Source organism: Myotis yumanensis, unplaced genomic scaffold, assembly GCF_028538775.1.
Source record: "Myotis yumanensis isolate MYYU_CA2020_CCGP unplaced genomic scaffold, mMyoYum1.0.hap1 SCAF_8, whole genome shotgun sequence".
In the NCBI taxonomy this organism is placed as follows: Eukaryota; Metazoa; Chordata; class Mammalia; order Chiroptera; family Vespertilionidae; genus Myotis; species Myotis yumanensis.
In genome coordinates, this window is record NW_027223759.1 from 69,603,673 (window position 1) to 69,629,110 (window position 25,438).

The 25,438-nt window shown below is 38.4% G+C and overlaps 1 protein-coding gene across 1 annotated transcript in view; it reads left to right on the forward strand.

Moving 5' to 3' along the window:
- LRP1B (LDL receptor related protein 1B) overlaps positions 1-25,438 on the forward strand; it is a 1,706,338-nt gene that overhangs the window by 12,967 nt on the left and 1,667,933 nt on the right. The window lies entirely within an intron of this gene.

The following is a 25,438-nucleotide window of genomic DNA, read 5'->3' on the forward strand; positions in this document are numbered from 1 at the left end:
TTTCCCTTCCATAGGATAAGCACTATGAGAAAAGGTTCAAAATGAGTATAAGGGAGTTATTTATATTTTATGTAAAGTGAAAAATAAATACTGACTACATGCTCAGAATCAAAGGCATTTTGGCAGGACATGTTGTGACCCCTTGGAACAGACTTAAAAACCTGCTAGGAAGAGCCAAAGAAAACAGACAAAACTTACTCAGACAACAGTTAAGCTGGCAAGGCACCTGACAAATGTAGCAATTGCAAGAAAATCGCTTAAGTCAAAAATAAACTTTCAGAGATTGAAGCTACCGGAGTTCACCAAGATTTAGAGATGAATGCCAAAGAGGATTAGCAAAGCTCTCTTCCCTTTGAAATACAACAGTAATGGCTCTAACGGCCTGTCTCAAACCCATGCTTGAGGGTCCCTGTGTAAGTGAGAATAGAGCTCGACATACAGTAAGGATAATAGCATTTTCTTACAAAGGAGGACAACATATAAAGGAACCTGAGACAAGAATCCTGCCCTTTCCCCCTCCCTTTTGCAGGCAAAAGAAAATGATAGGTAGTGCTTCTTTTATAGTTAAACTGAGGGAAATGCGTAGGCCAGGGCTTCTGAGGTCCCGAGATTCAGAGAAAAGGCTGCTTAGATTTCTTTGCTCATCATGTTAAGTAATGGCACTCAGACAAGTTTGACTGACCTTTATGACGTGTACATCAGAGAACACCCACACTGTCTAAGGGGACAGCTGATATTCAACTGGAGCAGTTTGTGGCCTTGTATGAATGTGGCCTGAGGGTAGCTGGACCTTTAGATAATTCAAGGGAGGCCTGGAATTTGGATTTTTATTCTGAATGCTCTAACTTTTAAATCTTGCCCCTCAAGATAAAAACAAAACAAAACAAAAACACAAAGAAATAATCTTGTGGGGGGTCAGACACAGGAGCTGACAGATTTAACACTAGGCTGTCAGCATGGGACTCAGTATAGAGCCCCTTAGTTGCAGAAATCCACAGAAGGTTGCACTGGGTAACAGTGAAAAGACATTTTACTTGGTGCATTGCAGACAAAAGGTGGCCCTAGAGAGCTGAGCATATTGTTGCAGGTCATGGCTTTGGGAGAAGGAGACCAAGGTGAATTCAAAGAGGGCACAGCCTCCACAACTTCCTCTCCCCTGTGGGACATAAAGGCAGAATCAAGGGAGAAAGCAGGTATAGAGAAAAGTCTTAAAGACTCAGAAGAGCGTTAGCAGTGATATGAGGCCCAACAGAGACTTGGGATAGGGACATGCCACCAAAAGTCATCTAAGCAAGAGAGCTCTGCTAATAATGGTGAGGAAATGCTATACGGATTATTTCAGTCAGCTTTGGCACTGCAGGCAGCTCATGAAAATTATTCTGCGCAATAAGGAACAGCCACATGACGAAAACAATATTGCTGGGCTACACACAGATCATTATGGAAATGTGGAAAGAAAAAAAAGACAAGACCAAAAAGGAGAAGAAAAATACAGTGAAATGAAGATGGCAGAGATATGATCCTGATGAGTAGACACATTCTCATGCTGAGGCACAAATGGGATCACATTTAGGTTTGCGTTTCATCTTCTTTCCTTGGGAAAGCTGTGACTTAAAGCCAACTGCATGCTCGATTGCCACAGGTTGTCTTTAGATTCCATACCTGTGCTCACATAAGATTAATATAACCAAACTGACTGTGCGAACCAGTTAGTTTTTTTTAAAAACAATTTTTTCAACTTTTTATTTGAAATAATTGTAGTCTTACAGAAAATGCATACAACTAGTACAGAGTTCCCATATACCCTTCACTCAGCTTTCCCCAATGTTAACATATTGTATAGCTATAAGACAATTATAAAAACAAAAAGTATACGTTAGTATAATGAATATTATCACCTAAACTATAGACTTTATCTGAATTTGCCCACCAATGACCAGCTCTATCCTGGCATCCTGTTCAGGATTCAGTGCTGCATTAATTTGCCTTGTCTCCTAAGACCTCCAATCCTTGGCTTTAGTTTGTGTTCATGACCTGGGTTTGAAGAACCCTGGTCAGTTTTTTTTTTTTTTTAGAATGCCCCACAATTTGGGTTTGTGTGATATTTTCTCAAAGTTATGCAATTTTAGCAAGAATATCACACAAGAAATGGGCCCTCCTCAGTGTACTGTATCAGGAGACACATGTCAATATGTCTTCTTATTAGTGATGTTAACCTTGATCCCTTGGGTGAAGTGGTGCCTTCCTCGTTGTTTCTATTTGAATTAATTGGAATTCTTCTGCAAAAAAACACACAACTGTTCTTATTTATATATGAATGTTAGTATAGATTCACAGATTTTTTTATTACTTGTTATAATCCACTGCTGTCATTTATTTTCTTGCTCAAATGTTTCCACCTTTGCCTATTGGTTGCTCTTTCAGATTGGCTTCTTTGCTCTTTGACATGTCACCATCCTTTTGTGAGCACATTGTTACTTTCTTACACAGCCAGATGATTCAAGCTTTTGTATTTTCTCTAGGAATTTCATATCATATAGAAACTGCAAAACAACAATTCTGAATTAGAATTATTATAGTGATGATGCTTATTAAGGCATTCACAATTTCACTGTCCCCAAAGTTTCTAAAGAAAAAGATAAAGACATTTTATAAAATCAACGGGCATTTATTGATCTTTTGTTAGAAAACTGTTAAGGACTTTAAGAAAAAGCATCTCTGTCCTGAAAGTCTAATTTAGATAAGAGGCATTATGGAAGCGGAAGCAAATCCCATAAGGGATAATTTGATCAAACCTGGCAGGAGAGGCCAGGGGATGGTAGTGATTCCATGTCTTGTCTTTTGAATGGGGATTGGACAGAAAAGAATATGCCAGATATAGAGAATGGCTTTTATGTTTTGGATTATTATTGATCTATTGTTAGTGTCCAGACTACTATATTGAGAGAGATTCTACAGCTGAGTCTGGATTCTTTAGTAAGGGCACAATGATAAGTTAGTGGTGTTTTTAATGATAAAAGCCAGAAGACATATAGGCCTACTTACTCACCATTTGTGGTTTGGTTAGCACAGTAAGAGTCTCCAGTAATTGCCATTAAAAACCGATAGTTTCTGTCCATGGTCCCGAATTCCCAATGAACCAATTGGTAAAATCCCAACAAATGAAACAAGCATGGCTTTGTATGAAAAAAACTCTCTGGAATATTCTCAAAGGGCCTAACATATCCACTTTTTCAAAGGACACAACTTTTTTAATTTCCTTGCTTTTTTACTGTCAACTGTGAGCACCACATTGCTGTTTTTTTGTTTTGTTTTTTTAACTCTTTCTGGTTGTCTTGCTCTTTGTGATCATTTTTAGTTTCTCCTAACTTTGAAACTACCATTTTTTTTTCTCACTGTAGTATTCTCCCTTACCTGCAAACAGAGAGCCAAACACAAACTCACAGCCAAAGACTCGGATTTATCTCAGGTGTTTGGATATATCCAGTTTTAATGGTGTATTGTCTAAAAAATATAGATATGAGATTACTGATCTGACCAACAGTTTGGCTTCTGATAATAGCTCTGGTAAGGTAGTGAGAAACAGAGATAGTTGGAAAGCAATGTAACACCCATATTGATTTTTTTAACAACTTAATACATTTTAGGAAACGATCCATCTAAAAGGCATTATGCCTTGCTGAGAAAAGCTGTACACTGGGAACCGGGAGAGTGGGCTCAATTCCCAGCTCTGCATCTGACTCACTCTTTGTCCTTGGGGAAGTCACTTAAGTCCCTCTCTGTTACTACTTCCTGCCTGGTCAAACAAGGAGGATAATACAGACAGGCTCCCACCTCACCAAGATGTGTTGAGGCTGTGCTCGGTAACCACTGAAGGGATCTTTCTTCACCTTCCTTGCTAATGACAGTCTTATTTTTTTATCCGCATCTAGTTTGATTAAATTTTGCATTAAGGGCATGGCACTACAGCTGATTTCTAAGAATCCTTTAATTCACACTGTAGTACATATTGTTTTGTGTTAAGGCACTCATTGCTAGGAGGACTTGTGGATCTGTGTGTACAAAAATATCTGTTGTCTCAGTCTACCTGAGTGCCAACTGTGGAGTCTTGTACTGAGCATTGCTGAGCCCATTGAGAAAGTAGAGTATGGAACCCTGAGGAGAAGAGGCTTACAGATAAGAAGCTGCTAAAGGATGTTGCCTAGCAATATTTATTCAAAAATGCTATTGCTAAGGTTAGAGTTTAGACAATAGGGCAATCTACATAGGCTGGAAAATCACAGAGCAATGCCATGGAATGGATGAACAAATGCCTCTTACTCTATCACATCTTCCCTGATTCCTCCAGCAAAAATGACCTCCTTCATTTTCCTCCCTTTTCTTTGATCTTGCTGGCTCATTTTACCTTCCTGTAGTTTTCCATAAATATCTTTTTTTAAAAATATATTTTATTGATTTTTTACAGAGAGGAAGGGAGAGAGGTAGAGAGTTAGAAACATCGATGAGAGAGAAACATCGATCAGCTGCCTCCTGCACACCCCCTACTGGGGATGTGCCCGCAACCAAGGTACATGCCCTTGACCGGAATCGAACCGGGGACCCTTGAGTCCACAGGCTGATGCTCTATCCACTGAGCCAAACCGGTTAGGGCCCATAAATATCTTTTAATCTTTTTCTCTTTTAACTAGTAGGATGGATCGTGCATTGTTTTTGGTTGTTATTTCTCTTAATTTTCCCTTCCTATTGAGAGTAGCCCTTCATATTGTTTTTATTATCTTGATCTTTTGAAATGATCCTGCCAATTGTAGAATATCCTATATTCTGAAATTGTCTTATTTCCTCATTATTTCATCTCCTTTGGTCCTGGATCACCACTATTTTACATAAGCTGGCTGTAAGATCTACAGGCTAGGCTGGATTCAAATCCAACATTTCTGGACAGAACACTTCCTAGGTTATATTATATATCTGAATACTTAATAGCTGTGGTATTAGATATTTGTGTACAAAGTGGAATTAATAATGCAGATGATAGGAGAAGCCAAAAGGGCACTTCTGCTTTGCTGTAGTGCTCAGGGGCAACATGGTGTAGCATTGTGAAAGAAAAAGCTTTGCACTTATTTGCTGTATCACCTTTGATCAATTACTTTTTCTCTTCAGGTCTCATTTTCCTTATCTATGAAATGGGGATAGTGATATCTATTATAAGCACTTGAAGTTTTGAGAAAACACAGAAGTGCCCTGTTTACAGTAGGTACTCAATTAATGGAAGTTTACTAGCACCAGTAGTAGTAACAATGGTTGTGTTTGTAGTATTCTGTCATATATATTTGTATGATGAAAATATTTAAGAATGGTATTTATTATATGAACAGAAAAGCAATACTGTTTATCTCAGAATTCCCATTCTAACAGATGACCTTTTCCTGGTTCTTTGTTAGTTTTGATTGTTGGTTGTTAGGTTGTTTGTTTTAATATGGCTCCATGGGGTGTGATGTAAATGGAAGATACCATTCTTAAATCCTTTCCAGAATAAAGTAGGTTTAAATAATCCAATAAACCAAGTTAAAACATTATCCAAAAGGCTCTCTCTATAAACACTCTCAGAATGCCTCGGGATCATCTTGTCCTCCCCACCACTCCAATGCAAGGAGAGAAAAGTACACACAAGGACCAGGAACCTTGACTTGAGCTGTTCCCAGTATTTGCAAAACACCTTTAGGGTTGAGGTTAAGGAATTCAATTTCGAAGTCAGTCAATTTGATTGCAATCTGAGCTTCCTTGCTTATTAGCTGTGTAACATTGGCCATGACACCTAATTGCTCTGAAACGCTGCATGCTTGAGAGAAAAGCTCAAAGGGATGTAGTAAATATAGACTCTATATATAAAAAGCTAATATGCTAAGTGTCCCTCCGTCTGAACAGTCGCTATGAGGCACAATGACCACTAGGGGGCAGATGCTCAATGCTGGAGCTGCTGAGCTGCAGTGACTTGTTAGTGGTGGTTCTTGGGTGATGCACTGCTGGGGTCCAGCCCCAGCGGGTCCAGGGGTTCCCAAAGGTGTGGACAGAGTCGGCGAGGAAGGAAAGACACGGAGGCAGTGTTCAGGTGATCATCATAGCCAGGTTCCTCTCTTTATTGTCATCTAACATCTGGATTTATACTATTTGGTCCCAATCCTATCCATTCTATACAAAAGGCCAGGGGGCTTCCCATCTCCATTCAAAGGTTACTCTGTTGTTCCACTAAGCTACAAGGAAGTAACTGAAGGAGGTCACTCCAAGCAAAGATCAAAGGGACCAACCACACCTCTGACACTCAGTTAAAGGGTTTACTGATAAAAATCCTCACCTGGGGAAACAACCTTTCTCGGGGAGCGTTAAGAGAGGGAGCACACATATTAAGAACAGTATGCCATATACGCCAGCTCCCTTGAAACATAAGCTGTGCAGATGTTTCTTCCCTGCAGGGACTGCGTCAAGCAGCAAGGGTGGATCGGCTTCCAGCAATGCACCCCAAAACCAGAGAGGAGGGAGCCTGATTCCTCGCAGGGCCACACAATTCCACCTTCAGCTGTGGGTTATGTTGTTGCTGGGGCACTGTTGGCCCTGAATCTGGTTTACGGCACACTTGCGTTAGCGTTCCACACTCTGTATGACAACAACTTTACAGAGCGCCCTCTCGTACTCTGGGACCCCTTGGGGAATGTCGGAGAGCCAGTTTCGGCCTGATCCCTGCAGGCCAGGCCGAGGGATCCCACCTGCCAGAAGGACCCCGCTCACTCTGCAGATGTCTTTCAAGCCACTGTGGCTGGCTAGGGAGGGACTGTGGGAGGTTGGCTGTGTCCGGCCCATCTTGCCCAGTCCCGCCCTGCTGGCCACCTTCTAATTAATTTCCTTTCAATGTGCACGAATCCATGCACTAGGTCACTTGTAGAGATCTATAAATCTCCAACTTAAAATCACTGTTTTGTACATGCTAGGAATTATTATAATTGTATTACTGTGCACATTTACTGCCCACAGTGGGCAGTTATTAATACTTGGAAAGCAGTGAAGTTCTAGTAGGAAAGACCAGGGCTGTTGCAGAATCTCCATGAAGCCAGGGACCAATGACATCGAAACACTCTACTTACCAAACTCTGTGCTCTAGTCTGGGGTAGCATTTGCCTAGACTGGCTCCTTTTGTTAATTAGCACAATGTGCCATGTGGGCTATTGCTGCCTTACATGGGAAGCAGAGAGAATTGCAGGTGCAAAATTAGTGAAGAGCAAGAGAATTGACTGCCAGTGTGGTCCTGTAATTAAGTGTAGTTAATACAAGATGAGCTCTTGAACAGTAAGACATGCAGAAGATGTTGTTCTTTATAATTCACTGAATCCAAGGTGGATTTTAAAAAGCTATCTCTAAAAGAACCATCCAGAAATTTCTAAATAGAATTAATGAGCTACTTTACCAAGGAGAAAAGATACTTAATTGTAGAGGGGATACATTACAATATAGGTCCTCACACTCTCTTCTGAGGGTAGTCACTTGACATATAGCTTATTTTTTTCTTCAAATATTTAAAACAACATTCTGAACATGTTAGAACAGAGTTTCTCCCACTACCTGCAGACTCACTGGTGCTGCTTCAAGTCATGGCGTTGCTTTCACGCTGTGTGTCCTGCAGGGATACACTGCTGTGTTGAATCTGAAAAGAGAAAGAAAAATTATTGGCAATCTGGCACACTTTTCTGATCTTCAGGATGTTACTAAAATAGCATTTTTTAAAGCTTCTATGGGTTGGAAACAAAGGTTTTTTATTATTTATTTTTACTAATACAAGGCTTTTGCATTTATATGCTTTAAAAAATAAACAGGTGGGAGCGGTAGGAGAAAAATCTGTTGCCTTTTTATGTGCCACAGTATTACTATACTTCTTGAAATAACACTATTTTTTTTTCCTCAGGAAGAATGATGTGATTGTATAATACCAAGTCCATGTTCAATACCTCTAAGTGATAAATTTACATAAAGGATAGTTTGCTTTCTGATCAGAGTCTGTGTGCTAAAGATTTTCTGTCAGAGACTCAGAATGAAGACTAAAATCAAGGCTTGTTTTTGTGTCTTTTAATGCTACACATATCATTCGGGAAGGCTTTTGAAAATGACCAAACCAGATATCACTTTTCAATGTTGACACTGTACTTTGCTGATACTCTTGTTTTCCCTTCAGGTAGGGGAATTGTGAGGAATGCCTGATGGCCATAATGTTTTCTTTCTCAGGAATAACTAGCTACTCTTTACATAAAATAATCTTAAGATTAAAAAATATATATTTTCCATTATTTCTGTCTTTTTAAAAATAAAAAATATTATACTTGGCTTTCCTGCAAAGCTATAAAAACAAGTATGTCTAGGCAGAATATTAATTCCATGCTTCTTTAACTAAAAGGACATCATTTATTAGCTAAAGCAAATACTTGAATAATTTTTATATCTTTTAAGTGGATAGGTATTCTCAAAAATTATTCCTCTTGAAACCAGAAGATGACGTCGTAAAATAAGCATTGCTAATAGTAGCAACAAAGAACAGAGGGACTGTCCAAGTTATGCTATCTTATTATGCTATTGTATTTTCTACATGATGAATTCAAGCCATGTCCCAATATTGTAGAAATAGGAGAAAAAGACATTAAAACATTTCGAGGGTGTTAAAGTGAGTTAACATCATAACCACCAAGTGTCAGCAGGCTTTGGGGGGCCAGCAGGGAGCCATGTTTATGCCACATAATGGATGTGTGGTCACGGATCTCATTAAGCAATAACAATCTTTGGGAAACAGTTGTTCCCTCCCAAAGTTTCCTAGTGCACTGAGGTTTATGCTGTTTATAGGTCATCATGCTCTTTTCTTGAGTCTTTTTAAGTTGAGTTTGTGTGAAACAGAAGAATCCTCTCAAATAAAAATCAAGATATTTGTCTCTCAGACACCCTTTGAAAAGGAAAACCACTGATTTAGACTCACGAGGAAAGTTCTTGGGTGAGCACTGTTTCTGTGATAAACTCTCCTGAGATAAGGAGATACTCCCCCACTGGACGTATTCCCTTGGCTACTCCTGGAGTCCTTTTGTGGAATATGCAAATGAGCTGACTCCCGTGGCCTTGGTGGATACATTCTACCAGCCAATTTTAGTCAAAGACTGGAATAGAAAGAATAGTCACTAGATCGAGCTCTGATGTGTGGACAATGCAGGCATCTACAGAGTGCTTTTGTCCCTTTATAAAATAATTTATTCTGTTACTGTATCTATATAATAGAATGAGAAGTGATTGGAAGCGGATGGAAAAATGCACTAGTAATAAGTAAAAGAGGATATTTGAAAAATAAAAAAATCCCCAACCACTTGGTAGTCAATGAAAAAGTATGGAATGTCCAAGGTCCTCATCTCACTTTGCCTGTTTTCAGCCTTTTAGTCCTTACGATTCTCATAAAGCCTATGTTTCCTAAAGCAGTTATAGGAAATTAAAACAATGGTTCCATGAACTAATCATTAAAGTGGCAAGGACTCTAAAAATGTGAATTCTATAATTATTCATTGATTGATATTTTTTTCCATAAGGGAGGAACAGTAGTCAATGCTTAACTGAATTTATTTTTCAAGTTATTGAACATTGATTGATCAATTACTTGCAAATACACTCTTAGCTTAGAATATGAAAAGACAGACCATATTGCTTTATTTTTTTTTCAGTTAGACTTGAATCTAGAATTGTAATTCCACATGAAATTGAAAATGGACAGTAGCTTACTTGAGAAAAATAATTTAGGATAATGATAGAGACTTAAAATCATAGGTGAAGTCACTTCAGAAATTGTATCTACTTTATTGTTTATGGAGAGTTCCCTGTAAATTTATTTTTATATTTGAGCCATATTATGTGCCGAGCCAGCTCAGCCAAAGGTTCGAAAGCCTGAGTGAGGGCGGCAGAAGGATGAAGAAATGACAGCGAATAAGCTGGGTCTAGGTCAGTGGTTCTCAACCTTCCTAATGCCTCGACCCTTTAATAGAGTTCCTCATGATGTGATGACCCCCAACCATAAAATTATTTTTGTTGCTACTTCATAACTGTAATTTTGCTACTGTTATGAATCGTAATGTAAATATCTGATATTCAGGATGTATTTTCATTGTTACAAATTGAACATAATTAAAGCATAGTGATTAATCACAAAACAATATGTAATTATATATTCTATATGTGTTTTCTGATGGTCTTAGGCGACCCCTGTGAAAGGGTCATTCGACCCCCAAAGGGGTCTCGACCCACAGGTTGAGAACCGCTGGTCTAGGTGGATCTTCCTGTGCCTGGCTGAGGCCACAGAGAGAGACCCAGAGGCAAGCTGAGCCTTTATTTTATAGCCAGAGGTAAACAAGGTAGTGGTCACCATGGTTACAATGTTCTTGTGAGTTTCACTTGTTTTGGCAGCACTTGCTGCATCTCCCTCAGCCCATTAGCTGTCCAGATAAGATCTAGGGAGCATCATAAAGTCAAACCTAATTATGTTAAGAGGACTGTGCCCTCTAAGCTGGGACTTGTTTGTGTCTTTGCCAACAGGTCAGTAGGAGGCTTAACCCTATAGCCGCGCCCTACAATATTATATTTCATATTTTAAAAAGGATTAATTCATATTTGATTTCAGAAAAATAATGTGTTAGAAAGCTTTCTAGAGCCATTAAGATATATTTATAGTCTTAAGCCCTTAGAGTGAAAGACTTTTGTCTAAAAATTATAGTAGCCGAATGAGATAAATTATTTAGGAACATAATCTAATATAAATTTTTATTAAAATATGTATCTTTAATTATTATGTATATATATATTATACCACCTTATTAAATGGCATGTTATAAAATAAAAAGTAAATTTTTATACTGTTACATGTGTAATATTTTCTCCTTTTTATCTTCTCACAACATTAAACAACTATGTGGAATGTATTAAAGAAGAAATGATATCTTCATCTTTGTCAAAACTAGAAATAAATATTTATACGATTGTGATACTTGAACTAGGAAGTTTCATCCATTCCCATTCTGCTACTGGAATGACCTTTGAAAAAAACCCAGACAGATCTTCTGTCTAAATCTCTTCAATGGGTGGTTTCCAGTGGCCTTAGGGAAAAAAATGTGACCTCCTTGGCAAGGCACCCAGGAATAGAGGTAGCTTGGATTTTGCTTTCCTCTCAGGTTCATGCTCAATCAGGTGGGGATTAGGATCCTTTCCCATCCTTGCAAATCACCTGTGAATATTGATTTGCCTCAGGGCACTCGCCAGGAAGTATTGTGGTTGTTTGGTGTTAATATCCTTTCTCTTAGACTGTGGACTCCCTGAGGGAAAGGAATACACCATTGTTTCTCTCTCTAGCGTGTAGTGTCTGGCACATGGTTGGAATTTTAAGACAGATTTAATAAATAAAACCAATTATCTTCCAAGGCCCAGTTGGACAGCTTCTTATAGGAGTAGTCACTAACTCTATGAAGCTCTCCAGATGCTTAAATAATGAGAGCATGAATCGTTCATTGGTTGCTCTTTAAAAGGTTGATTGAGTATTGGGCTGAGAAAATGACTGAGAAAGTGTGTGGCCACTATTTCCTGGGATGAGACCCAAGGACAGTAGCCCACGTCGACTGAGAAGAAAAGGCAGATTTTTTAATACACCGGGGCCTAATATCACTCTAGTGCAAACACAGTGCTAATGACTTAAGTGCAAACAGAATGTCTCTCTTTGTGTCAAACTCATCTCTTCCCCATACAGGCACCCCTAGGACTCTAATATTTAGAAAATGCCTAACTTTAGTTTAAAGAAACTATTTAGAGTATTGGTTTCAGGCCAGATTTTGCTAAATCCTAGAGTGCCAGTTTCCTTCATGCCAAACAGCACAATAAAACCCTCTACAAAAGGAATAAAGACTGCTGAGCAACGACTGATGAGGCTTTTAATGTCAATAAATGTCATTCTGTGCATCAGTATTGTGCGAGCTTCCTTTTCACAAATGGAAGAGGGGTTTTACAAACCCTCCTGAGAAAGGATGGGGATTTAGAGTTGGCACTCGTTGACTCTGTAGTAAAACAAATCCCTCCTTCAAGTTCCCCTTGAAGTGAAGAATGGCACTTGAACTTTTCACTTGGTAATATGTGGATTATAGATATCCCTCTGTACCACTAAGATGTGTGTCATCTTCTTTGCTATCTTCATAAATATCCCACAGGGAGTTCAAGGCAGTGGAGAATAATTGAGAAATTGCCTTTGGGCTTCATTAGACATCGCTTGATTAAAGATGTGGAAGATGCCATGAAAATATACTTAGTTTTCTGACAATGTTGTAAATGAAGCTCAACAAGTATGCACCAGAGCACTGATCAGACACTTGGGAGGAAGCTTGTGCAGAGCTGACAGGTTCTGCTAATGAATCCTGGTTTGGCACAATATTTAATTTGGCTTTTCTTTATACTCAGCAGGTAAGAAGCAGCCAATAGCAGGAAGTCAAAGATGCCTTTATTTTTTGGCATATCGTGTTCATTATAATTTGTGACATAATCTAGCTTAAAATATTATACTAGTCAATATATATTTATTTATAAAAAAATCACTGGTCCACCTGTTGAAAGAGTAAAATATTAAATGGTATTTGTGAAAGAATAAATATACTTGTGTCAAGTCATTAATTATTTGGCTAAGATTTCCTCCTTCCTTTATTTATTTTTTTAAACTGAAAAATGCATACACTACAAATGAATCTAGTTAGCTTCCTAGGTGGCTGCCCAAAACAAACAATTACACTAAACTCAAAGTGCATTCCTTTATATATTCAAAGAACATAAAGAGCACAATGAAGATGGATTTGGATTTCTTTATTAATGAAAACATGACTATAAGAATGCTCATAATGCTCATAACTGATAAGAAAGAATGATAAGTAGTAACTTTTGTTACTTAAGTAATAGTTGATACATTTGTGTATACATTGTTTTAACAGTTGGTCTTCTGGGTTTCCAGGGACCAAACCTATACATGACAACAAAACAATTGTATGCTAATAATCTGACCAATTAACTTACGTAACTTAATTAAAATTCATAGTTTGCATAATTGTTTTTATCTAAATGAAAATTCAGACTTATAAAAAACACAATTTGGAAAACTACTCAAATATTACAATACATGGTGTTTAAAATAGCAAATAAGTTAATTCTCAACTGCATAAATCTTAAACTCTGTGATCTCTGTGAATGGTTGCTGGAGAGCTCTGCTTGCCAAAGTACAGAATCTACTTCATGCCAGAGGATCATATGTGTCCTTTCTCAGGATTGGTAAAGATAAATATGATATTTACACACTTATACCTAGAAGACATAAGCCCAGAAATGTAAGGAATCATTAAAATAGTGATTCACTAACTACCACATTACTTAGTACTTTTTTCTTCCTCATTAATTATATTTCAAATATAAGACTTAGCTTTTAAAACTTGCATATTGCAATTTACTTTATTTTTAAAATTTTTATTTTAAAATTTATATTGTTGAAAATATTATATATGTCCCCTTTTTACTCCCATTGACCTCTTCTAGCCTGCCCCGCCTCCCACCCCAGGCCTTTACCACCCTATTGTCTCTGTCAGTGGGTTATGCATATATGCATACAAGTTCTTTGATCTCTTCCCACCCACCCACCCTTCCCTACCTTCCCTCTGAGATTCCACAGCTGTCTTTGTTTCTGTTAATATTTTTATTTGGGGATGATTATCAGGTTTTACATTTCACCTGATTACAATTACGTAAAATAAATTTAAGGAGAGTCTTTTTTATAATTGTGAAAGATCTTATTCTATTTTCTGCATCTTCTGTGGTCCAGTTATGTGGCATGGTTTTCATAATAAGAGATTTGCGTTTTAAATTTAATTATCAGTAGCCAATTTATGAACCAACATTTCCTTTAAGTTACAGTAAGGATTCAATCAATATGATTAATTTTGAATGCTTTAAAAATATTCATTATATGAACAGTTCCATTCTTTCCACCCAGAAGTCAAAAGAAACGTGGTTCTTATTTTTGGCTCTGCAGGAATGCCTACCAGAGCTTGTTAATGAATTTGTATGTTGCAAACTTGAATTTAATGAGAATGAAGTACCCTCGGCTACCTTTCATGGTTTCCTTTCAATGCCATTTTTAGGTATTTAAGGGGAAGTTTTAGAGGGTTTGTGATTAGGGTACAAAATGGTTCACAAAGCAAGTGACTGTAAGCATGCACATGGCTATGGCCTTGAGACACTGCTGTTCACATAATTTAAATAATTATAAATAGCAACCATGTAGAAATATTACCCCCTATTTTACACAGGAGGATATTTAGACCCACACAAAGTCCACCAACCAGTAAGTGGCAAAGCTCTGCAAAGACTAGAACTCAGGTCTTTCAATCTCCAAGCCCCTTAGCTATACTATTATAATGTAGCTTCCCAGAGAAACTGCTTAAACATTTAATAAAATGTAGTGTTATGACAATAACACATTGTCAAAGTTTTGTGTTTTGACAAACATCTCAGAAGTAAAAGAATCATGTAAGTGTTTTTCTTTCTTCATACTAGCTAGAAGCCCATGGGAGGCTAAAAACTTGTTCTAATAATGGCTTTTGCACTCAAAACATTTTGGGAATTATTATTTTGGAATGGCCTTAAAAGCCCATGGCACTTTCTTTTAAACTCAGTGCTTTCAAAATCTTGATTTCTAAAGTGTAAATTTGATTTTTGACATAATCAGAAACCATATAGATGTAAGATCTATAACTGAAGTGATAGATTAAACTTATTATTTTGGTTTAGAATTTAAAATTTTGAAGTTGATTTCAAGTGGTAGGTTGTGTCTAAAGTAACTCTAAGAGAAATATTCAAAAATAGTTTTCTTACTAACATAACCCAACATGAAGCGTTCTATCTATGCCTACCCTAAAGAGTAGCTTTATTTGGATTATTTTAAAAATATATGTTTTTATTGATTTTTTTTTTTTTTTTAGTGAAAGAGGAAAGGAAAGGGAGAGAAAAAGAAACATCAATGAGAGAAACATCAGTCAGCTGCCTCCTGTATGTCCTCTACTGGGGACCGAGCCTGCAACCACGCATGTGCCCTGATGGGGAGTAGAACTGGTGCCCTCTCAGTGCATGAGACCGTGCTCAACCAACTGAGCCACATCAGCCAGGGCCATTGGATTATTTAGACTGGAAGAGTCATCTAGAATTCTATTTTTTCTGGATATGTATAACATGTTTTATATCTGAATATGTGTGACATATGCAGGGTATGCCTAACATATGCTCTATATCAAAATACGTATAACATATGCAGAGAGATAGACACACTAACAAATCTTGTATTCTAAATTTGTGAAATGCAATTGTGGCCAATTTCCATTCAAGTCATGCAGATCACCTATATAACATAGATGTTACATAAACTTCTCCCAAAGGATAGATTTATCTCAGTGAATGATGAAGAAACGACATATGAGAGAGTCCACTTGCCAATCTAAGCTGTCAGGGAAGTCCAGCCTGGCTGTGGTCCAGATCAGCAGAGCCATCACCGCTGTTTGAGAATAAATCAGTCTTCACTGATCCTGTATTGCTTTAGGTGCAAGTCCTGCAGTCGATGAACACACCTATCCCCACTTCTCTTCCCAAGTTCACAAGCCATTTGTCCCCCTCCCCCCCCCACCCAAAAAGTAATTTAAGGATACATACAATTTAAAAACAAATTTGCCTGTGGAGTTTATTTTTATTAGTAATTTTCTTCCTCTTTTCCACACTCTCTCTCTCCCTTCCTTGCTCCTTTTCTCCTTCCCTCCTTCCCTCCCTTGCTCCCTCCCTCCCTCCCTGTCTTCATCCATGAGTCCCAGAGCTCTCAAAGCAAAAGTAAAGCAGAAATAGGTGGTTGGTGGGGCAGTGGGTCCTTGTAAGAAGAGGAATAAGTTGGCAAAAGCTAACAAAAACCAAAATCAATTTCAAGCTATCAGCTTAATTTTATTATATTAAAGAAGCATTAAAGAAGCTTGGTTATTATCACCAGGATTTCTTCTCTGGTTTGAAAGATGCAAGGTTAATGACTCATTTACTGAGGTATCCAGTTTCCTTTCATTTTTCACTTACAATTATCTTCACTTGTTTTAAAATGCAGTGCAACTTCCAAATGTATTGTAGTCATTCATTACTTCTGTCAATTAAAGTTTCTAAATCATAGATTTAAAATGAATCACAAATAAACATTAATTGATTTCAATCACTGAATGCCCACTTCCCGGAAGAAAAGAATGGGGCAGATTTACTTTGGAAAATCTGCTTTCTCTGGCAGCTAGAGTAGAGGCTCAGCAGATGTTAGTTTCTAAAACGCTGGTATTCACTTCAGAGACTGACTCTGCGTGTCAGTGTGATCTTTCTCTGGGAAAATGCTGGACAGAGCAGTGTCAATGCGAATGGATTTTTGATTGAAGCAATGGTAACTTCATAGAGCATTTGTGTTCTCTAAGCACCCACGTGATGCCTGGGTCATCTGATATTTCAAGACAAAGTCATCACTTGTAAACACAGATTCAACCTTTCCCTCAAGGTTTTTATAAGTAGATCCAATTTTAAATAGATAATACAAAACCAAGTGTCCTCTAATTTAGTGTAAAAAAAAAAAAGGCAGTTTTCTCATCAAAGAAAAAAAGTAGTGTTTATAAACGTAGAAAATCCTGGTTACAATCATTGTGGTAACATTGTACATATTTGCCTTATTTATGAGATTAAAATGAACAACTTCCTTTATAAACCAGCTGTGCACTAATTCTCTCATGCACCAGCCCCATTAAAATTGACATCTCTCTAACACTTCAAATTCAGGTTACTTCCCCTAAGTGATGTTATAATGAGGTTGTTGCCATAGAAACTTTGCAATCATTGACGTACTTTTTACTATTGGAACCTTGAATGCAATGGCAAATTTAAAATTTTAAAATTATTTAGAAACAGAACAAATTCTGTGGGATAGTGCATTATTCTTTTATCTGAAACTAGAGGCCTGATGCACAAAATTTGTGCACTCAGGAAGGTGGGGTGTCCCTCAGCCTAGCCTGCACCCTCTTGCAGTCCAGGAGCCCTCGGGGGATGTCCAACTGATGGCTTATGCCCACTTCCCACTGGGAGGGGGCTTAAGCTGACAGTCAGACATCCTTAGCTCTGCTGCAGAGGTGGGAGAGACTCCCGCCACCGCTGCTGAGCTCGCCAGCCATGAGCCTGGCTTCTGGCTGAGCGATACTTCCCCTGCATTGAGTGTCTGCCCCCTGGTGGTTAGTGTGCATCATAGTGACTGGTCATTCCGCCACTCAGTCCATTTGCATGTTAGCCTTTTATTATATAGGATAGACCATTTGAGGAACTAATTATTTGAAAATTGAGGGAAGAGATATATTATTGTTAGTACCATTTGGGATCTAAGGCTAAGAGGGAAGGCTAAGAGAAGAATTTGGTCTGGCAAATGCAATTTACCAAAAGAAATACAGTGTCAGAAAATCTCAATGCATATCGATTTTATTTGGGATTGTTCATACTTCAAAGAGCATGAAAAATGTTTTCTGTACCATGGGATAAATAAGCTTGCTAAATCAAAATATGGGAAAAACAGACTGTCTTTCTCCAAACTATCACTTAACTAGCACATTTCTGTTTGAGACTTTAGGAGAAAGTCTTTTACCCTCTAAATCATGTTAACATTATAAATATATCATCTGCCTGTAGTGTTAAATACAGGTTGTAGAATGAAATGGGTAAGTAGATTTATGGAGCTTTTTTCTTATGGTCATTTTTCTAAACTACTGTTGGCAACTAGATTATCAACTCTGCAGGTAAAGCCCACCGGGATGGTGGCCACCAAAGGGAAAATATGGTTTAGAATATTTCAATAAGATCAATATAATTTTGCTTTGCACATGCATTACTCTTGAATTCTCTTCCATTATAGATGTAGCACATGACAGTATTAACCTGAGTATACATTATGAACTGGATAGCAACTTGTGTTTTTCTTATTCTATATAAATAATGTTTCTAGGCAGAAATACAGTAAATTATTGTCTGAGAGCTAGTTTTATTCTCATTTGTTAAAGAATCAGGAGGGGGAGGGTGGGTGGGTGGGAAGAGTTCAACCAAAGAACTTGTAAGCATATACCCATAACCCATGGACACAAACAATAGGGTGGTGAAGGCCTAGGGCAAGCGGGTTAGAAGAGGTCAATGGGGAGAAAAGGGAGACATATGTAAAACTTTCAACAAAGATTAAAAAATATATGTACATATAGAATCATTCATCGCCCCGGCCAGTGTTGCTCAGTTGGTAGAAAGCCGGCTCCACACCAAAGGGTCGTGGGTTTGATTCCTGGTCAAGGGCATGTACCTAGTTTGCAGGTTCAATCCTGGGCCCAGTCAAGGCTCATGCAGGAGACAACCAATCCATGTGTCTCTCTCACATCCATGTATCTCTCTCTTTCTCTGCCCCCCCTTCCTCCCTCCCTTCCACTCTCTCTAAAAATCAATAGAAAAAAATATCCTCAGGTGAGGATTAACAACAACAACAATAAGAATCATCCATAATGACAGGAGTCAACCCTGTATGTGTAGAGGAGAAAAGTGAGTTCTAATTAAAGATGATCTTGAGTTAGCAACAGTGAATTCTAATGTTTGGAACTAGGTGTCTTTTGAAAATTAGCAGTAGTGCTGCTTACAATACACGTCTGCTTTGTTTTTCCATTTAGCCATGACTTAACCTATTTAGATTGTTCAGAACAATACGAGGCACCGAGTAAATTAAGGTTGACTTTACATTAAGGTTGACTGTATAATTTATCTCAATATGTTATTCATTTTATTCATTTATTTATTCTAGCTCCACTTCTCTGAGCGAAAATAATGTAAAGAGAATTTTTATTAACTTTATTAACTTTCCCCCTTGTTAAAGACAATTTGGACTTTTTAAATGTAGAATTCATATTTTATTTGTTCTGTATTTAGTCTTTTAATGGAATCTTAAAACTTGAAGATGAATGCACATTTGGGAATTTAATGATAAAAGTTAAATATTTTGTCTAGCTGAAAAGAAATTAAAAAGCCATCTTAGGATCTCCCAACTGAACAGTTTCCTGTAATATGTACTAAATAATTCTTTAAATAATGGCACAGTTTTAGCAATTCAAATATTCTTTTAAAATGCATCAATGCACTTTGTTGTAAACATTTTCTTGAATATTTATAAGTGCAGTTGTTTTATTTGAAAGTATCAAAAAATTTAGATTTAATGATACCTAAATGTATGTGGCATTCTTATGATGTCCTTGAAAGTACTGAAAATATTTATGTAAAACACATTTTCTGGATCTGACCTCAGCAAATTTCCTGCTTTCTTCACCTTTCGGCAGGTCAGAGGCAATGTGGTAGGGCAGAGGACTATGGGCGGGGGAGAGGGGAGGGGGGGACACTGTGTCCTCTTAACTTGCTGATGTTGTTAGAGGACCGAATGTGAGCAAGATTTTCTGAAGCTTATCCGTGTTCTTCCAAAACATTAAAAGATAAAGAATCTAGACAATAAGAAATATGAGGCATTGCTGCCTCGTTTTCAGAAGAGACTTGTAAGAAGAAAAAGTGACACCCTGTGATTTATTCTCATGACAAGATTGTAAAGAGAACAAGAAGTACAAAAACTCAATCTGTGGTTGTTACATTATTTACATTTGTACACCATGTCTTCTTTGTTCGAAATGCTGTATTTGACTACTTCAAAATGGGAATACAGAATCTTCTATAAAGATTTACAGCCAACTTCAACAAAGTAACTTCTTAATTTAATGGTAATTATATGGTTTTAAAGTGTACTTTCTTTTTGCGGCTTATTTCCTCAATCGATAGCTCTATGTAAGCTGGCATTAAATCATTTTGGTGTCCTCAAAATACATTCTAGCTTACTTCAGTTTTGAAATGTGGTCCTCTATTTAGCTTTACATTTAGTATCTTTAAAATGGAAAAGCATCAGATGTGATTTTCCAGATACTTTTTAAAATTAGTAACCTATCTTTAAAATGTTAATTGCTAATCCAGAAATCCAAACAGTGTGTCAAGTTAAATTGTTGCTGCCCTTTTTTGCACGTGGTACATTGTAAAATCAAATGCAGTGCTTTCTTTATAAATACTAATCAAGTCAATCGCCTTGCTCGTGTTGGAAATGGCTCAAAAGCATTTGACTGAAACATCATGGATGCACATCATTTTACAAGGAAGAAAGAACTTTAAAAATAAATTGTTTGCACTGATTATTTTTTCAAGCCGATATGTTTGATGTTTTTCATATGAAATGGGCCCTATTTGACATTTTGAATGAGAGATCATTACTTTCCTCAAAATGGTACATTAGAGGAACTGCCAGCATTAGAAATCCCAGCTTTGTTACATGACAAAATAGATTCAGCAGGATTCTTTGGAAAATATTTCTTTTTCTAATGATAATCATTGCAAACTGTGGTGGGGATAGTCTAATGGTCTGTGTAAACATGTACATAAGAATTTATAAGGATCAATAATTGTGAAGTCACTTCATCAGACTTTTTAAAAAGAGAAGTTTACTTCTGTTGTTCTGTGCAACTTCATAAGGCCTTGTGAACTAGGTAACATATAATGCCGAAGCATTTAAGAATAAAAGAGAGAAAATGGCGGAGGCTTAGACAGACGTGTTGGTGCTTTGTCCCGGACCAGATAGGGGCGAGCAGCTGAAACGGGTAACAATCGGCCCGATCAAGCTGGGGAGGTTCAGCTGAGAGACAGTCTGCAGCCAGGAAAGACAGAAAACTCCTAAAAAATGCGGATGGTTAGAGATTGAGGCTGAAACCTCCCCCTGGGCGCCAGCGCAGCGGCGAGACCGCGCCATCTCAGGCAGCGTTCACCGGCATCCAGAGATCGGCTACTGACCCGGAGGCAACGATTCGCAAACAGCGCGACTGCAAGAGCCAAGGGGAGACCTGCACCCCTCCACGGAAAGGTTAGACTTACCTCAAAGGTGCGGTTCGCAGTTCAGGTTGGAGCGAGGAACGCGCGCACAGGCGCAGGGGGAAATCTGCGTCCGCCAAAATCCGCGCTCTCCAAAATCCGTGCCTATAGAGGCCAGCGTGTCTCGCAAGGGGGGAGGGCTCCCACAGGGCTGCTGCCAGAAGGTAACACTATAAATGAGCCCATAGTTGGACTGGATGCATGAGGGCTGCCTCAGAGTTTCCCTGATAACCGGCTACTTGTTGATGCCAGGGGCTTGAGCGCGCGCAGACACTCCGCGCGGTTCTGGAGGGTGGAACCCTGCGAGTTCGAACAGCTTCCCAGGCTCTAGTTTGCACACTTCCTCTTACTTCTGTGAGTTTGATTGTTGAGCCCAGTGCATGTGAGTGCCCAGTTGGGGTCACTAGCAGAGCTTGTAGGGGAAGATTGTTTTTGGGGAGCCTGGGAAACAGAGCTGGGAGTGGCGCCGAGGGAACCACCTCTGGGCGGAGCTGGTTCAGGTACAATAGAGAACTGGTCGGAGAGAAATTATAACCTCGGAGGTCAACCCAGACACACTGCCACCCAGAGGCAGAGCCACGAACTGACTCCTCTGTAAATACAGATAAGGCAATAAGGACTGTGGCTTGCAACAAGGAGGAGCAGTGTATCAGAGAGAAAGTCAACATTCTCCTGAATTCCGGGCGTGCCAATAAGAAGAGTAGAAGATCTGAAGCACCTGCATTAATGCACATTTTTATTTTTATTTTTTTAAATTACTTTTTCTCCTTTTAACTAAGAAAACATTTTTCTTTTTTTTTTTTTTTTTTTCTTTTCTTTTTTTTTTTTTTTTTTTTTTTTCATTTTTCTTTTTCTCCATCACCCGATTTTGCCCTTTCAGCTACTACATTTTTATTTTTAACTAGTATTATTACCGCTACCATTTTACCAGTTTTTAAAGTGTCATCTTATCTTGTCTTTATTTTATTTTGGGACTAATGTTCTCCATTCTATTTTCATCGTTCCTTTAGCAACATTTTTCTCTACCTCAATTTGCCTCTGTGCTAAACAATCTTCCCCACTTTTTCCCTTTTGCTGTCCTGTTTCTCTTACCCTACTCCAGCTTTAGATCTTCCCTATTCTTTTTACCCTCTGTCAAAATTTAACCCTGCTTAAATATCCTACGTCCAATCCCCTGTTCTAAATCCTTACACACCTTTCCCTTATCTTCCTTCACTATCCATTTTTTTTTCCTCTCTCTCTTCTTCTTCTTTTCTCTCTCTATTGTTTTATCGTTGTTTGTCTGATTGACAAGTATATTGTTTTTCTTTTTTTTTCTTTTTTCTTCTTCTTTTTTTGATTGTTTGTAAGGTTAGACTGCTTATTCTTTTTATTTTCCTGCCCCTCCCTCTCCCCGCCCCCCCCCCCCCCCGGTTATTTCTGCGCTTCTCTGTCCCCTTGCATAGCTTGATAATATTGGTTGTTTATAGTTTGTATTCATCTCCAGGAATCTGTTGCTGCAATTTGTTGGTATTAGTGGCGGTCCTATAGGAGTTTCCTCCTCACATAAATAGTCTCTCCCCCTTTTACACTTCACTCTCTTTTCTCTCTTCTTTTTTTTTTTTTTTTTTTCTTTTTTTTTCCTCCTCGTTTTCCCCTCCCTTTTCCAATCTCATTTTTGCACTCCTTTTTTTCTTTCTTGCTTTTTTCTCTTCTACCTTTTTCTCTTCTTTCCCCCTTACCTCCCAACTCTCTTAGCTCGGGTGGCCACCTTTATTTGGGGTTAGTAATATCGGAAATACAATAGTGTTCAGTGCCCGGTACGTTGTGCCTTGTTGTGTTGTATTTTGTGCCTCTAAATCAACGCAACAGATTCAAGCAACAGCGGCCTCCTGATCACCACACGCTCTGCCTGGGGAACAGTTGCTGAGTCTGAAGCCACCCTCCACCAGCCAGAAGAGCCACCACAACTGTGAACAGCACCCATCAGAGGCTCTGCTATCAACAGAGGAGCCGCTGCTACCACAACCGCCCAAGGAGCAACCACAGACCGAGGAGCCACTGCCACCCAGGGAGCAGCCACTGCCACCCAGGGTCCAGCCACTGAACGATTCAACAACAAGTAATGTCAGTGAGATCAAACATGGGTAGACAAAGAAACCCCCAAAGGAAAGAAAAGGAGGACTCGCCAGAAAAGCAGCTAAGTGAGACAGAGATATGCAACATGACGGAAAAAGAATTCAGAATAAGGTTCCTAGAGTACATGCACCGGATGTTCAAGAAGCAAGAAGAAACAGATGAAAAACTCAACTACGTATGCAAGAAGCTAGAAGAAACAGATGAAAAAATCAACAACTTAAGTAAGTCCCAAGAAGAAATGAAGAGCGACATAGCTGCAATAAAAAACACCATTGAAAGTATCAACAGTAGACTGGGAGAAGCGGAGGACCGAATCAGTGAATTAGAAGACAAGGAAGCAAAACACACTCAAACTGTACTGCAAATGGAGAAAAAAATTAAAAGACAGGAGGAGAGCCTAAGGGAACTTTGGGACAACATGAAACGAAGCAACATACGAATAATAGGGGTGCCAGAACAACAGAAAGATGAACATGGATTAGAAAACCTATTCGAAGAAATAATATCAGAAAACTTCCCTGAGGTGGGGAAGAAAAAAGTCACTCAAGCCCAGAGAGTCCCAAACAAGGTGAACCCGAAAAGACCCACACCAAGACACATCATAATTACCATGGCAAATGTTCAGGATAAAGAGAGAATCTTACAGGCTGCAAGAGAGAGGCGGAAAGTAACATACAAGGGATCTCCCATTCGATTATCAAATGATTTCTCAACAGAAACACATCAGGCCAGAAAAGAATGGACGGAAATCTACAAAGTGATGCAAAGCAAAGGACTGAATCCAAGAATACTCTATCCAGCAAGGCTATCATTCAAAATTGAAGGGGAAATAAGAAGCTTCACAGACAAAAAAGGGCTAAGGGAGTTTATCACCACCAAGCCAGCCATGCAAGAAATGCTAAAGGGACTGGTGTAAAAGAAGAAATATCAAGCTCAGAAAGAAATCAGCCACACACACACACAAAAAAAGAAATGGCTACAAACAAGTACCTTTCAATAATAACTTTAAATGTAAATGGACTAAATGCTCCAAATAAAAGACATCGAGTGGCTGAATGGATAAAAAAACATGACCCATACATCTGCTGTCTACAAGAGACCCACCTCATTGGAAAGGACTCACACAGACTGAAAGTGAAGGGATGGAAAAATATCTTTCACGCAAATGGAAAGGAAAAGAAAGCTGGGGTAGCAATACTTATATCTGACAAAATACATCTCAAAGTGAAGGCCATAACCAGAGATAAGGAAGGCCACTTCATAATACTAAAGGGATCAATACAACAAGAAGATATAACCCTGGTAAACATATATGCACCCAATGCAGGAGCACCCACATACATAAGAAAACTTCCGGAAGATATCAGGGGAGATATCGACAATAACACAATCATAGTAGGGGACTTTAATACACCACTGACATCACTGGATAAATCCGCTAGACAAACAATCAGCAAAGAAACAGCAATCCTAAATGACTCACTAGATCAGATGGACTTAATTGACATCTTCAGAACTCTACACCCCACAGCTGCGGAATATACATTCCTCTCAGGTGCTCATGGGACATATTCAAAAATAGACCACATATTGGGTCACAAGCAAAGTCTCCACAAATTCAAGAAGATTGAGATCATAAAAAGCATCTTCTCAGACCACGATGGCATAATGTTAGAAATAAACTACAATAAAAACAACCCAAAATACTCAAACACTTGGAAGCTGAATAGCATGTTATTAAATATTGATTGGGTTACCGATGACATCAAAGAAGAAATTAAAAACATCCTGGACACTAATGACAATGAAAACACAACAATCCAAAACCTCTGGGACACAATGAAAGCAGTCCTGAGAGGGAAGTTTATAGCTCTACAGGCCTATCTCAAAAAACAAGAAAAAATGGTAGTTAATCATCTAACTCTACAACTCAAAGAATTAGAAAGAGAGCAACAAGAAAACCCCAGAGTGAGCAGAAGGAAGGAGATAATAAAGATTAGAGCAGAAATCAATGACATAGAGACCAAAAAAACAATACAGAAAATCAATGAAACCAAGAGCTGGTTCTTTGAAAGGATAAACAAGATTGACAAACCCCTCGCCAGGCTCACCAAGAAGCAAAGAGAAAGGTCCCAAATAAACCAAATCAGAAATGATAGAGGCGAAATAACAACAGACCCCACAGAAATACAAATGATTGTTAAACAATACTACGGGC